The following is a 15,047-nucleotide window of genomic DNA, read 5'->3' as shown; positions in this document are numbered from 1 at the left end:
TGCAACACACAGGCAGAACCACTGGGAAACATTTCATCCACTAGTTACCAATTTTCGTCTCCTGTGCTCTCCTCTTCCTCCTTCTATGTTGGAGACAGGGTCTTGCCATGTAGTTCAAGATGGTCTCAAAGTACACAACTGGTGCTCAGGGAAGCCAGAAGAGGGTGTCAGATCCTCTTCATGACAGACTGTCATTAGCTGACATGTGGGTGGTGGGGATTGGGCTGTGGGTCCCTGGTCCTCTGGAGGAGCAGCTAGTGCTCTTAACCACTGAGCCATCTGTCCAGCCCCTCTGTAATTCTTAAAGATTCAGTCTCCTGAAAGCAGATCCTTCCCTCTATCAAAAGTGCAATGACAAAATACTGTTTCCCCTTAATAGTGAGTCTAGCTCAGGCCCATTGCTCACATTGTATCCTTGCCCACAGCACACAGACATCAGACCAGACACAGTAGGAACTGCAGGTAAAACATTTATTATAAATATCATTAGGTGTTTAGATGAGGAATAGGAATGAGGCACCAGGGTCTTTTAAGTAGAGTTTGGAAGACACAGAGTGATTTCTGGAAGCAATCAATGAATGCTGTTTTGTTCCTGTAGGTCTGATTTACCAACACTTGTTTCTGTGCACTGATTTTTCACTGATTGGACCTGTCCTCTAAGCAAGGTACTCAGAGCATGAGTCCTGGCTTCCCATGTCAGCTCTCCAGAAGGCCTCAGTGTGCAGATGCCAGTGAGGACTTGTGTGTAGCACCAACCCTTACTGTGTGGCTAACGGTCTTCTCCATGGTCTAAGAGGCCTCCTTGTCTGGAGTTTGGCTTTTCCCTTCTGAGAAGTTAGAGCTCAGATGCAGAAGTCATACAAAGGACTAGAACTTTCTTCACTCACCACTGAGTGGGCGGCACATCACAACCAAATCTTCCATCAGCATCTTAGGTTTGTGAGAGGAAGGACCATCTCACTGCCCCTGAGGAATGATACAGCCATGGGAGCTTTTCTCTAGAAGAAAATGAAATGTTTCCAATGTGCATCAGCTGTCACTACAGACAGTGGGGCTTACTGGACTCTGGGATCTTAGGACTGAGTCAATTAAGGGAAGGCAGCCTAGCTGGTCTGCCATTTCTCAGTCAATAATACACTTTCAGAGGTGAAGTAACACAAAATTTAATGGATTACTTCTGTTCATTCGCAAAATAATATCTTTCCGATCAATAAAGTCTGGGCAAATTGGAAATAAATTTATGCTAATGTTTTACTCAACAATTTAAAACATCTTTCCAAAAAGTATGTTCTAGATTTTCAGAAGGGAAGAATCATAGGGGAGCGAACAGCATCATGAAAGGCATCAGTTCACAGCTTCCTGTCCATGGAGCTTCACTGGAGGAATCACAGCAATGAGCCACTCCACGGCCATACACACCTGATGTGGACAGTCCATCCCTCCCTCTTGCTCAGGAGGAGCCTGCAGGGACCTGGCATTTTAGGGCTCAGGTGGAGCCTCCTGGCCATCTGGCCATCCCGTGGCAGGTCAGAGTCAGGATCCTTCAGCAGCTCTGTCTAGTTAGTTGACGAATGCCAGGCAACCTTGATTCTTGGTTTACTGCAGCAGGAGCAGGAAGACATGCTGATGACCTCAGCCAAGACCCGTACAACGTCTCACTTGATTTCCCCCGTCCCTCAGGGAAACCAAGCTCACTGCCAGCGTCCCTGCTCATTCCTCCCTGCAGCTGGAAGAGCAGGGGTGCTCTTCGAAGTCTTACACATTTTACACACCTGACTGCACACTTCACACTCATGGGTGGGGTTTCATTTTCTAGTCAGTGTTTCATAATTTCATTCAGGACAATCTATTCTAAAGTAAGGATTCACTTGGAATCACCTATATGTAGATTGTCTTGGGCTCGTTAGGATCCTGTTGGGCAAACTGCACTGTACAGTTCTGTCGGGCTCCTTGTAAAAAGAGGAATCTTTGTGGAGATCACTGTGGAGATCCTGAGTCAGGGAACATGTGGAATGAGTCATCAACTGTGTTCACTTTAGTCTTAGCACAGGGAGCTGGTAGTCTGTAAGCCAGCAGGGTCTCATGTTTCCTTTTCAAGCGTTAAGATTAAACATTCACCCGTCAGCAGGACACACCTACAGCTCCCACGTATCAGCTGTTAGGTGCGTCTTCCCAGGGCCAGTTTTTATATTTTGGGCAGTTTATGATTCATCCAGTCAGCAACGATGGCAGCCACCTCCTGGCTGAAACCAAGGACAAAGGCATGGGATATTCCTTTCTCACAGAGTCGGATATCGCCTTCTGGAAAATCCTTCTTCATGTCTTCATAGTACTTTACTGGACACCAGCCATCTGTCTTACCATAGTAAAATGTCAGCTGAAAGACAAGAAACAGCACTTTATTGTCCCCTCCCAATGTCAACTGACCCCTGTGGACTGCAGTGCTTGGAGGGAGCACCTGTGCCCGACTTCACCCACTGGTCCTCAGGTCCCTCCAGAGTCCTTAGAGACCATGGGATGCATGAAGGGCGTGTGAGGGGAAGACACACACCTGGAGACTCTGGGGCGGACTCCTCTAACCCTGTGAGAGAAGGTCTCACAAGGTCATGTGTACTGAGGCTGGAGTGGACACGGGAGAGCAGAAGGGAGGTGAGGGGACAGTTAAGCTGACCCAGTCACTGCCGGAGTGGTGGGCACACACTGTTTTCACACAGCCCTTTGGCAGGCCCAGGGACAGGTTTGATGAACGAAGGCAAGGAGATCAGTCTGCAAAGAAATTGGATTGTCTCTGGCTTCTCAATGTCCTTATGAAATGTGATGAGCTTTCTAAGAGACTCTGTGGCACTCTAAGAAGCTCCGTGCAACAGGAGAGCATGCACAATCCAATGAGAACACTTCGCACTCATTCCTCAGGTGACACCAACCAGCCTGAGTGGCAACAGAGCCTCCTTTGAGGCATTACTAAGATCTTTTCTGGAGATGTACCTATCTTTGCATGCGAAACAGATGTGCGTACCATACAGATGCTACATTATAAGCTGCTGAGCTCCATTGAAAACTATTATGTTCTCTATAATTTACAAAAAAAGAAACAAAAGTAAAATGATATTCAGAATGTTACATAGTGATGATTAAAATTTTTTAGATATTATTTGTGTGTGTGTTTATACATGGCACAGAGCACATCTGGATGTCAGTGGACTTTGTAGAATTGCTTTTCTTCTTCCGTCTTTATGTGGGTCCTGGGGACCAAACAGGTTATTAGACTTTCATAGTAAAATACCACAGTGATCATTTTTATTAAAAAATAAAGACTAGATTTTACGGAAGTTGTGACATATCACAGAACTAAAAAGTTAGACCCAGCCAGCTCTGGCCCCTAAGTAATCTGAAATAGTCACTGGTAGTTTCTATAACATACCACATTGGCTCACTCACATACAGTCATTTACGCATTAACATTTAGCAAATATGACTTGATCACACCCCCTCTGTATCAGGAACCTGTCTTGGGGAAGAGGGAAGAGGTGATACCACCCAAGTCCAGATGGGGGTAACTGGGGTTGGCGGGGGACAGCAGTGATCCCTTGGAGTTGCTTTAGCTGGAGGAGGACGCTGTGGGGCAGACTAAGCAGAGTAAGTCACAGGCATGAAGAGCGTGGCAGTGCTGGGAGAACTAAAAGCTACCGCCGATACCTTGTGTTAGTTGGTGGAGGATAAGCCTGTGGGCGGGGCAGAGAAAGATCATATTGCGATCGATCATCTTCTACACTTAGGAAAGCTCCCAGCAGCTGCCTCGTTTTCCTGGCCTCGGTTCCTTCTTGACCTCTGGAGACGTGCTCTCTCAAGTGATGACATCAATCACAGAAACATCATTTCCCAGGCTCTCTCAGCGATTTTCCTGGTGTCACACCCCTTTTGAAAAAAAAACTGCTGTGAGCACAAACTACCTGCAGGGATTAATTACCTGCCAAAAACAGCTAATTACTTCAGGCTCTCTCCGGACTTCCGCGACTGTCACTGGGAATCTGTGAAACAATTCACAAAAGAGCCAATGATGAAAGCCGTCACTATGTAGGGCTGTCTAGCATTTCCACAGCGCAGGAACCAGCAGTTCGAAAGCTAGGCAGCCGGCTTGGTTTGTTGTGGCCTGCTCTGTGGCATCCTGCTCTCTGAGGCTACCACAGCAGTCTGGGGCCTTCCGACTAGCCCATGCTATGGTGGTGATTCTTGTGAAAACTACTACTGAAGAGCCAATCAGAGGGAAGCAGAGCTGCTGCAGAAGATCTCAGCTCACAAAGTTGTCTTGACAAGACTGTCACTGGACTTGGTGTGGCTCTCTGACAGACTTCGAGAACCATTTCTATGACAATCCTGATGTTTGCTTCTCAGTGAGGCAACCAAAACTTGAAATGTGTCCAGTGAGAAGCCCAGTTGGATGAACCCTCGGCACTGGGAGATGCCATCAGATGCCACTTGCTCTAAGATGTTTGGTGAACGGGGGACTCAGCATGGATTTGGGAATCCTGAAGCTACCTCAGGGTATCAGGAGACAGATCATGTCCAAGTAATTAGAGTATACACTGCACACTGACATGCGCAGGCTGAACAGCTACGCATCCAAAGGTATGCATGGCTACCAGGCAAAAGGCCAGAATTTCTTGTCTCCCTTATGGAAGTTTGCAGAAAGGCATCCAGCAATCATCTAAACTACGTGGGGTTGCAGTGAGAAGCTGAGCCAGGGCACATTTTCCTTGGCCGAGGCAGCTGAGTATGAGGCCCTGGAAGCCGTTTTTCCTCCTATGTTTCTGCTGCTTCCTGGGTCATACGCCTCAGAAAAAAGTAGCTGAGGGGCCTGAGTGGTCCGAGTGAACTGAGAAATGACAGAATCCAGCTCATCAGAACCCCCTGCACTTCAGTACTGAGTCCAGACCTGGGAAAAATTTAGCAACCCTGTTTTCCCCCCCTCCTGGATTCCAAAGAACAGCTCCCTTAGGCATCTTGTGTGGAGCAGTGGCTGCGATCTCAACAGGACTGGACATTCCAGGGCCTCAGCCACGCACTCAACATCAGCAACACCTCTCGTTACAGAAGAAGCATGTGGGAAGGGAGTGCATATGGGGAGGGAAAGTAGTCAGTCTTCCAAAAAAAAAAAAAAAATACTCAAAGGCCTATCTAGGCGGTGGCGAATTTTTATAGCAGTAATAGTGAGTGCTTACTGAAGGCGTCATATATGCTGGACACTCTTGGTAAGGTCTGAATTATGAGACAGGAATTATAACCACCATCTTAGCACAACTCCCCGAGAATATATTTTACTATGAAATGGTTTTATGGATGGGGGAAGGCATCATACAATGAAGCAAGTGGCAGAGCTGTGATTTGAACCTGGGTTGTGGCATCGCGGACTCTGCTCTCTGACACGGACGACGGACCTCTTTTCAATCACGCTCCGCTAGAGGACTTAAGAGCGCGCGAATGCAACCCCCTTGAACGAAGCTCTTGAGGTCAAAACGATGGAGTTAAAGACAAGCCTATCTGCTTCCAGGACGATCATGACGTTCTGGACAGGCTTCCAGTTAAACAGGCAGAACTAACGCAATCCGTTTCAGAGCGGGGCTTGGCGGAAAGGCAAGCCTCAGTGAGCTGGTCCAGGGAGCACTCTCCTATGCTCCGCCGAGCAGGACGTGTGCATGTCAGAAGGATTTGCACGGCCATTCTGCAAATGTCGGCACTGTACAAGGGCTGTTCCCACAGGCAGCGTGTACCTCTGGCTGAGGCAGGCTAAGCAGAAGATGGGGGCAGAGCTAGGGTGGAAAGTTCCTTCGGTGAGAGCACTCTGCCCCCTTTTTAAGCCCCATGGTAGGCCTGGCCTAAGGCAGAGGCAACACCACCTTGCCCTGCCACAGCTGCCTACCTTCTTCCAAAGATTGCAGCCCACGTGCTCTGTTTGAGAACAACTGCAGACCCCTGTGGACCCAGAGTGATATTCAGATTCTATCCGGAAGCAGCACATAACAGCTGTTTCCAAGAGCCTGAGCCAGAGATGGTCACGGCAGTTTAGAATTTCCCTCCTAAGTGAGTTTTCAATGAAAATGTCAAGTTTAAAACCAAACACTCATTCACTTGTCTATGAAGGAGACATGTACATCCTGATGGTTTAGAACAAGGACAGAATAAGGGAACGCGGACCTTCTTGTTATTTCAGATACACCAGGTGCCTGGTAAAGCACAGCAGACCCCGCAGGGTCCCACACAAATCTGGAGCGGCCACATGTACGGTTGACTTTCTTCCCTTGGCTTACTCTAGTCCAGAGCTCACCTAATGCCGCTCCCTGCCTCTATTCCCATTATATTCAACGGCTCCTCTATCCCCAACCTTTAACTTGAAATGGGCAAGCATCAAACTTCAGACGGCTTCTTTATTACAGACTTTCATAGGTGGTCACTATGCATGCTCACAGCTCCAACTCTAGGCCTATGATGCCCAAACCAAAACTGAGCCCAGGCTCCTCTTTTTAAGTTTCACAGCATACATCTGGGCATGTATTTGCCTGGATATCCCACAGGGTCGCACACACAAGTACCAACCACCTCCCACAACCTGGGAGTACTTCCCATCCTCTCTCACCACCAAATCTAGACCAAGGGCAACAATCTCAGATTCCTCCACCCCATCTGCTAACACCCCACCTGCACTAAGGGCCTTTGAGTCTCCCTCCTGAATCATTTCATTCCCAACCCCACCGTATTCATTGTTCTAAAGCCTTCAAACAGACACGCCGCCTAAAATGTAACCGTTTCCCAATTTTCTCCCAACACTTCCCCGAAATTATCCCTCAAGCGGGGTGATCTCACCACATTTGTTAGGATAACTGACACATACAGGAATATCTGAACGGGCTGTTGGCGGCTGGTTCTGATTGGTCAGTGGCTATATCATGTAGTCAAATATTCATAATATCCTCTAGTTCAGCGGTTCTCAGACTTCCTAATGCAGTGACCCTCTAATACAGTCCCTCGTGTTGTGATGACGCCAACCATAAAATTGCTTTCATTGCTACCATATAACTTTGCTACTTTTAAGATTCTTAATGTAAATGTCTGTGTTTTCCATTGGTCCTAGGCTACCCCTGTGAAAGGGTGGTTCACGCCCCAGATGTGTTGTGACCCACAGATTGAGAATGGATACTCCTGATGCTGTCCCTTGTCCATGACTTGATCAGTGCCTGAGACCACACATCACGTACCCAGCCATTTTCCAAAATGTGGGGCTTTTAACTTGAAGTTTATAGGCCACAAAGGTCCAGTGCTTTGGAGTATAAACTTGTCATTTACCCCTAACTATAATTTAATATTTCTTTCAATTATAAATATAGATAATAAGCCGCTATATTATTAATACATATTTGTTCAAATCACAGTAAACTCACTGTAGATGAGTAAAAACAGATTGACACTCATTATTGCAAACTCAAAGAAGTAACTCTGTTATTATATCGTTAATTATATTTAATTTTTAATTATATGTGTGTACATGTGTCTCTCTGCATGTCTATACACATGAGTGGAATTGCACATAGACGCTTGAGGCATCAGACCCCCTGCACCTGGAGATACAGCGGTTGTGGGTTGCCTGATGTGGATGCATGAACTGAACCTGGGTCCTCTGCAAGAACAGTGCTCACTGCTAACCACTGAGCATCTCTCCAGCACCTGTTATTACCTCTTCCTCTTCAATGTGTTAATAAAGGTGCCCACGGTACTGTATCACAAATTAATTTTTAAGTACGTTGTTGACTGTATTTCAATATAATCCATATCCTATAAAAGCTTCCTGACTGATCTATCTTTCTCCTCTCCCAGCTAGCACCCATTCACTGATGGTTCATCAGAGACTCTGAATTGTGCTGGACCCTCAGATGAAAATAACTGCTCCTTCCGTGGGTAGGGAGAGAGGAAGGCTGTGCATTCACACCATGTGTGACAAATGTGATATTCTAACTCTGAACAGGGAGCCATGGGAGCCACGGGATGCTGCAGCTGGGGCAACTTCGTGGAGACGACAGTGAGAGCCGAGTTCCAGGAAAAGTGAGAGTTAGCCTGGTGAAGAGACAGTATAGTCTCTGATGTCACCATCATGCTACACTCCTTTGGAAGGAACTATGATGCAGTATTTTCACCTGGAAAGGGAAGCAACTATTTACTGTCGGAGACTGAAAACCAACACAGCTGTCCAGGACTGGGAATACATTCTGCTGCTCTTGCAAGGAAGACAGCTGGCCTCGACTTTTCAGAGTTCAATTGGTCAGTTTCCCTAAATATATTCAAACCTCTCTTTGTGTGAGCAATGGAAATCAACAGAAGAAAATCTAATTGTGACTTTAAAGCAAAAGCCAGCCAATCAAGGTAGAAGAAGAGAGTCTAGGAAGCTTTCGACACAATGTGGTGAGACACCGTTTCTAGACTAGTTTTCTTAGCTAGATGGTACAAAAATACTCTTTATGTAACCGTTTTGAGTTTAATAGCAAAAAGTTTTTGCATCAACGACGGTTCAGAAACTTCACGCTGGGCAGTGGGAATAGGCACACAGGTTCTGAGTACCTCTGCCTTGGTGGAAATGGGAGAGGGCACCCTGAACACAGCATCCAAGGCAGAGGCATTTGCAGTCTCAGGAACTGGCTTTTGGCTTTGACTAAAACAGCAGTTCTCAGCCTGGGGGTTTTGACACCTTTGGAGTCAAAGGACCCTTTCACAGAGGTCACCTAAGACCATCAGAAAACAGAGATATTTATATAACAACACATAACAGGGCAAAATTACAGTTATGAAGTAGCAATGAAAAGAATTTTGTGGTTGGGGTCCCCACAACATGAGGAACTGTATTAAAGGGTCGCAGCATCAGGAAGGTTGAGAACCACTGGAAGAAACAATCTCTGGTATCGAGGAGACAATGCCCACCTTCCTAGAACTGTTTGTCCAGTTAACTCCCCATATTTTCCTAAGCGGATGGGACATACTATGTTGAGTCACCTTTGCTGTGGGATGGTCTCTATGTTAAATTGCTCTGATTGGTCAATAAATAAAACACTGATTGGCCAGTGGCCAGGCAGAAAGTATAGGCGGGACTAATAGAGAGGAGAATTGAGAGAAGAGGAAGGTGGAGGGAGTCACTGCCAGCCACCGCCATAACAAGCAGCATGTGAAGATGCCGGTAAGCCACAAGCCACGTGGCAAGTGGGCTGTCGGACTGCCAGGGCTCGGCCGGGTCCTGGAGAGAAGCTCTCCAGCTACACGCCTTCATCAAAATTAAGTTGCACTATGTTTCCTCCTGTTTTTTCATTTCCTAACAGGAAGTTACCATCCACTTCCTGTCTCTCTGTTTTGGCTCTGGAATGCTGGGGACCAGGGACCACCCTAGCTGAGTGGAGAGCTGCTCTTTGGCTGGTGAAGGCATTTCATGAGCTCACGGTAAGGGAGTTCCAGTGAGACAGTTATGGAGCTGCACACCAGCAGGACCAGCAACACCAGACTAGCCTTCAATTCTAACATGCACTTGATGTTGTCGTCTTAGAAACACACTTATTCCCTGGAGACTGAGAGCTTCTTCCTGAACCTGTGTTAACATCAACCTTGAAATGTTGACCACCAGCATGCTCCCAGGTTTATCCAGAGAAAGTGTCAGGAGACATCCAGCCCTGCCAATCACCATGAGCAGACCTCTACCTGGGAATGATTACACGTACATATGGGTTCAACTTAGCACAGGATAAGTTAGCCCCTCTCTGACCTCTTTCAGAGCACAGCGTGCACACAGAATCCTGAACAGGATCCTGTATTTTACAGTAGCTGGCTTCCCCAGGTGGCAGGACAGCCCACTCACTCCCAAAGTGTGAAGTTTGGAAGCAAGTATCTGCCAATCTTGCTATAAAGCAGGAGGTGAATTGTTTTTACAAACTTCCAACCTGGAGAACTTAAATGCATTCTGGAAACAGTCTTGTTTATAATTTAACTACAAAATAAAATGCTGTTTTCTGGTAATTTCATTCCCTCAATGCTGGAAGTATTTCAGAGCCCTGGAGAGTAAGTAGGTCCTCCTTGCCCAATCTTCTCCAGTCAGCTAGGAACAGCTTCCTCTTGAGTCAACATTTCTATCTCTAGACAACTGCTGCTTAGGAAATATGAAGATCACCAATATGATGATCATATGATGACGTAAATATGACAATATAAACCAACAGATACTAGCATTTTCCCAGGTCCTGCTGGAGTGAATATTTTTAATACAATGAAATCTTTTCTAAGCAACAGATATAATGCTTGCTTTCAGAAAACTGTGTTGGGGCTTAGAGAACTATGAATCACCATTGTGGACAGGCTTCAGTCTAATGTCTCACAGTTAAGAAGAGATCCTTAATGCAGTGCGCTACCTAGGATTTGACTTGCAGGTCTTATCACAGTGCTTCATCCATCAGGGATCATTCTACTGTCCCCAGCAGATGTCAGTGTTCCACACCAGCTATAAAGTTCTAGGTCAGTGTTGTCTCCAGAAGCACACAGCAAGGCACAGATGTACTTCGAGAAACTTCTAGTAACAATGTTAAAGAGAGTCTGAAGGAATGAGTAAAATTACTGTAGATGTACATTAAACATATTTACTACAATACATCTAAACTATTTCAACATGTAATCAATATATTAATGACATATTTTCCTCCTAAGCTACCAATGTTTCTCTGCCTGTGCTGAGGTTGAACTCAGTCCTGGACAATACCAGGCCAACTCTTTACCACTGATCTGCATCCTGAGCACCAGGTACTAAAGTCCTGAAAGTCAATGTGCACTGAACTTATGAAACATCTCAATGCAAACTGACCACACAAAGCACTTCTGGAGTGTGGGTGTGGGAGGTTAACAGTGCAGCTCTGGGCTGTGGAGAAGTTCAGCGCAGGTCATGTGCCTTCAGCATGTGCAAGGGCCTAGGTTTGATGGAACTGAAGCAACTGAACAAAAATAGTGAAGAATGGGGCTGGAGAAATGGCTCAGAAGTTAAGAGCACAGGCTGCACTTCCAGAGGTCACAGGTTCAATTCCCAGTACACACATGGCAGCTCAGAACAGTCTGTAACTTAATTCCAGGGAATATGCAACACTCTCTACAGACATACATGCAGGCAAAACACCAATGCAATAAAATAAATATCTAAAACAAAGAAACAAGAAACAAACACCAGCGCAGATCTACCCTCTGCAGGATGACACAGACAGATGATGTCCCAGAAGCGCCTCAGCTATCTATGCATTAGGACCTTTGGGCATATTCTAAACCATGGTGTCTTTAGAGCCTCGGACATTGGCACTTCCAGATGTTTTTGTGAGTGAGTCTAGCATTTGCAGGCATCACACACGTCCTGATAGCTCAGAAAGCTGCTTTTTATGCAAGAACAGGACAGCCCTGTGTGTTGGAGAAAAAGAAAGCTAGGCTTCCTGTTCATTAGGTCACATGCAAGGTTAGCTCCTCTCCACTGTTTGAATTGTTACACTTCAATAGAACTCATTTATTCTACAGGTGCTATTGAGACTTCTCAGCTTAATACATTGTTAAAATAAAAAAGCATTGATTTTTTAAAATCAATTTAACAAAACAAGTGGCAAAATAAACTTATGTAGCTGTAATCAGCTTTACCTACTCCATGTAACTTTCAAGGGTAACAGAACCTCGGCTGAATCCACAAAGGCTCAACGTCTTCAGTTCTTAGTCAATTCCAGCCTCGTGTCCTCAGTCAGTGTTTCTACCCATCAACTGACATGCCTGCAGCCTCAGAGTGGTTACCTTAGGTAAGTGTTCCTTTATGATTTCATCATCTCTCTTCCGCACGTGTATCATTTCTTGGCTCCCAAGGTAGGCAGCATTAGCTTCATTAAAAAACAAAGAAACAAACAGTTAAACACTTAGAATATACAGAAGAAACACAAATATCAAATTAATTTCAGCAAATTCATGCTTCCTTCCTCTAGAGGCCAAGTGCTATGTGATGTCAGGAATTGTGGGTCTAAAAGATGTACATGAGCTCTCTGGCAGGCTTGCAAAGGCAAGGTGTGTTTACAGAGGACATGTCTCCAAGGTTTAGCTGACCCTGGGAGGGGCAGCCAACCCTGGCCAGCAAGGCCCCATGATGCCAATGCATCATAGGTCACAAGAGCATGACCAACACCCTTCGGGCAAGTGAGAAGAGCTCCTCCTGTATTCCTCCCCCGTCATGACAGCCTGGGAACATCAAAAAATAAAAGCAGAGAATTGTAAAATTCACTTCACTGGTGTCTCTTTTCTCAGAACCTCTGCTTTTCGCTGTCCAGCATCCAGTTTCTTAACAACTTTGGCTTTCACATTCTGTTTGTCTTTTCAGTTGTTTTAGTCAAGAGGGCAAATGAAGTCCTTCTTATTCATCTCAGAAGTGGAGGAGCTATGTGAAGTTATTGCCATTGGAAATGAAAATCCACTTGAGATTTTCCCAATGGAGAGGTTTGGAAGCAAACAACTGAAACACTTTGGCTGCCACTTTTACAACTCAGAAGTCTTCATTAAGAGATTACACTTTCTGTCTCTGGAAACATCTAGAAACATGACACCCCTCAGATTTCACAAGGAAGACTTTGTGGCTACATTTACAGATTAAATTCAGAAATCATTTTGACTAACACTGGCTAAAGTTTAGGTACTTCTTGGCTACAAGATTTTATCAAAATACCAACTACAAGGCACCGAGTCACAATTGGTGCTACAGAGAAGTAGAATTCAAGCCACACTTGTGAGACCTTGGGAGGCCCCTCCTTGGCTGCCATGTAGTGGTTAGGCCCTCTTACAGCCCTCATGAGAGCTTCATCAGTAAGCACCCAACATTTCCAGGTGGCCTTTCTACTGTACTCCCAGGCTGGAGTGTTATCAAGTGGAGGATATGGACTCAAAGCTCCTATTCCCAGAAATCCATAAACTGTAGGTAAGGGACAGATTCTTCAGTGAACAACACACCATTCCTATGCAAACCACCCCATCACAGTCTCAAATCCCAGGTATTAACTCTCTGGAAACTCCGACACAGCATCCCAGCATCACCCCCTTCCTCCTCTTGAAATCAACCCAGGGCTACTAGGTACCAGACAGGAGACCACTCAGAGACTTCAGATGTTATAACAGGAAATCCTAGATCTCTCCAGTCAGGTGCCCAGCCCACTTCATCCCATCCTTCCATGGAATCCACAATATAGGCTCTGGGTCATCTGTCCCTTCTGCCTCCTGACCTAAAAGGGTGCCTCCTTGTGCGGACCTGTCTGGTGTGGCATGTCCCCACCACTGGGAGCTGTCATCAATCCCCTCTCCTCTCAAAGGCAGCTGTCTGCATGTCTATCCTCCTCCATATCTGATTGACACAACTCTAAATGCATTCTGCATCGAGGAGACAGGGCCTCTGGGAAGGTGAACGCAGTGGCTTTGGCAGAGCAGAGCAGTGGAGAGGAGAGTGCTCTAGTGACTGAAAGCTCCAGAGATCGACAAAGGGTCATCCTTGAGTTCTAGCTGAGTACTGACCAGCACAGTCATGTGACAAACAGTCAGAATTCAGGGAATGAAACTTCAGAAGGGATTGCAGGAACAATCCTTGAACTGGATACTCTTTCTGCCAGAGCAGGGGAAAAACATTTAACGAACAACACAGGACCTAGAGGACTGAGGGTGGCCTTTGGAACCCCATGTCAAGAAGTCAGATTCTTGCTACACCCAGCAATGGCCACATTCCACAGGAGAGCTGGGATGTGGACACACAGGTCTTCAGGATAGGAGATAAGCGAGTTCTTCTGGGAATTAAGGGATTGCCTAAGAACGGAGACAGACATGCACCACATGGCAAAAGTACTGGCATCTGGATACATTTTCAAATTTTTAGAAACCAACAAGAAAGAGGTGATGACCAAACATCGAAAAGGGTACAGACTTGAACAGGAAAAAATCTGAACAATGTGAGATGCTCACATTTCTGAAAATGTTTTTATAGTGAGTATACTCCAACCTATTTTAATTTTTACTGTTATCTCATCATTTTCCAGCTAAGTAAACTTCTTTCTTTTCTCCTAAACAAGACTTCCTGTTTCTTCTCAGGTAACCGCTCTGTGTAAGTCATCCTTGTCATTCCTCAGCAAGGCTCCCAGTGCAACACAGTGGTCAGAAATAACAGTACCACACCGAAGTGTCATTTCCTCAGTGGAAACGCACTGCTCTTGGCAATGACGGTCCACAGCGTGCCTGATACCCAGCAGATTTCCGAGTTCCAGGCACTGCTTTGAAGGAAAGGTCTAGAACAAGGACCGTGGAAATGAAAACACGAAGGATGACACAGGAAACAGCGGTTTACTTAGGCTTCATTAAAGCCTAAATACAGGTGCACAAAGGTTCACAAGGAGCTCAATGCTCTGATCTCTTTGCTACGACCACCTTCTGACATGTCTGACTTTCAAGTGTCACCATGGAGTGACCTTCAGTGTCCAGGAGAAAGGCTGAAGGGTTCAGGGCAGCTGAGAGAGGGTGGATGGCCCAGGACCAACAGGGCATTGACCTCACAGCACAGTGTCGCTGGGTTTCCAAGTGCTCATAGTGGGCAACAAAGGCTGCATTCTGTACAAATGTGGCCTGTCCTGATGCTGTCCACATGGCCAGGCTCAGTCACCTCTGTCCTGTAACTCCTGTGGCCTGTTCTGATGCCATCCCCATGGCCAGGCTCAGTCACCTCTGTTCTGTAACTCCTGTGGACTGTTCTGATGCCGTCCACACACCAGGCTCAGTCACCTCTGTTCTATAACTCCTGTGGACTGTTCTGATGCCGTCCACACACCAGGCTCAGTCACCTCTGTCCTGTAACTGACCTAGGTCTGACTTTCTCTAAGTATCACTCCCGTCCTGTTCTTCTGACAGCAGACACTGGGACACACTCACATGGCCCCCACTGCCTCTCCACTCCACTGGTAACTCACGGGCAGGGGCTGTGCCTCATCCATTAC

General features: G+C 46.2%; 1 long non-coding RNA gene across 1 annotated transcript; it reads right to left on the bottom strand.

Annotated features, from left to right (window-relative positions):
* Nucleotides 1-457: 457 nt before the first annotated feature.
* LOC131897426 (uncharacterized) lies at nt 458-13,820 on the bottom strand. Its single transcript, XR_009375684.1, has 2 exons — nt 11,833-13,820; nt 458-2,377 (listed from the first exon to the last, which is right to left on the bottom strand). It is a non-coding gene; the product is annotated as an uncharacterized LOC131897426 (long non-coding RNA).
* Nucleotides 13,821-15,047: the final 1,227 nt, after the last annotated feature.

Source organism: Peromyscus eremicus, chromosome 22 (assembly GCF_949786415.1).
Source record: "Peromyscus eremicus chromosome 22, PerEre_H2_v1, whole genome shotgun sequence".
NCBI lineage: Eukaryota > Metazoa > Chordata > Mammalia > Rodentia > Cricetidae > Peromyscus > Peromyscus eremicus.
Note: the sequence above shows the minus strand (reverse complement) of the source record. Positions and strands in the feature narration are given on the sequence as shown.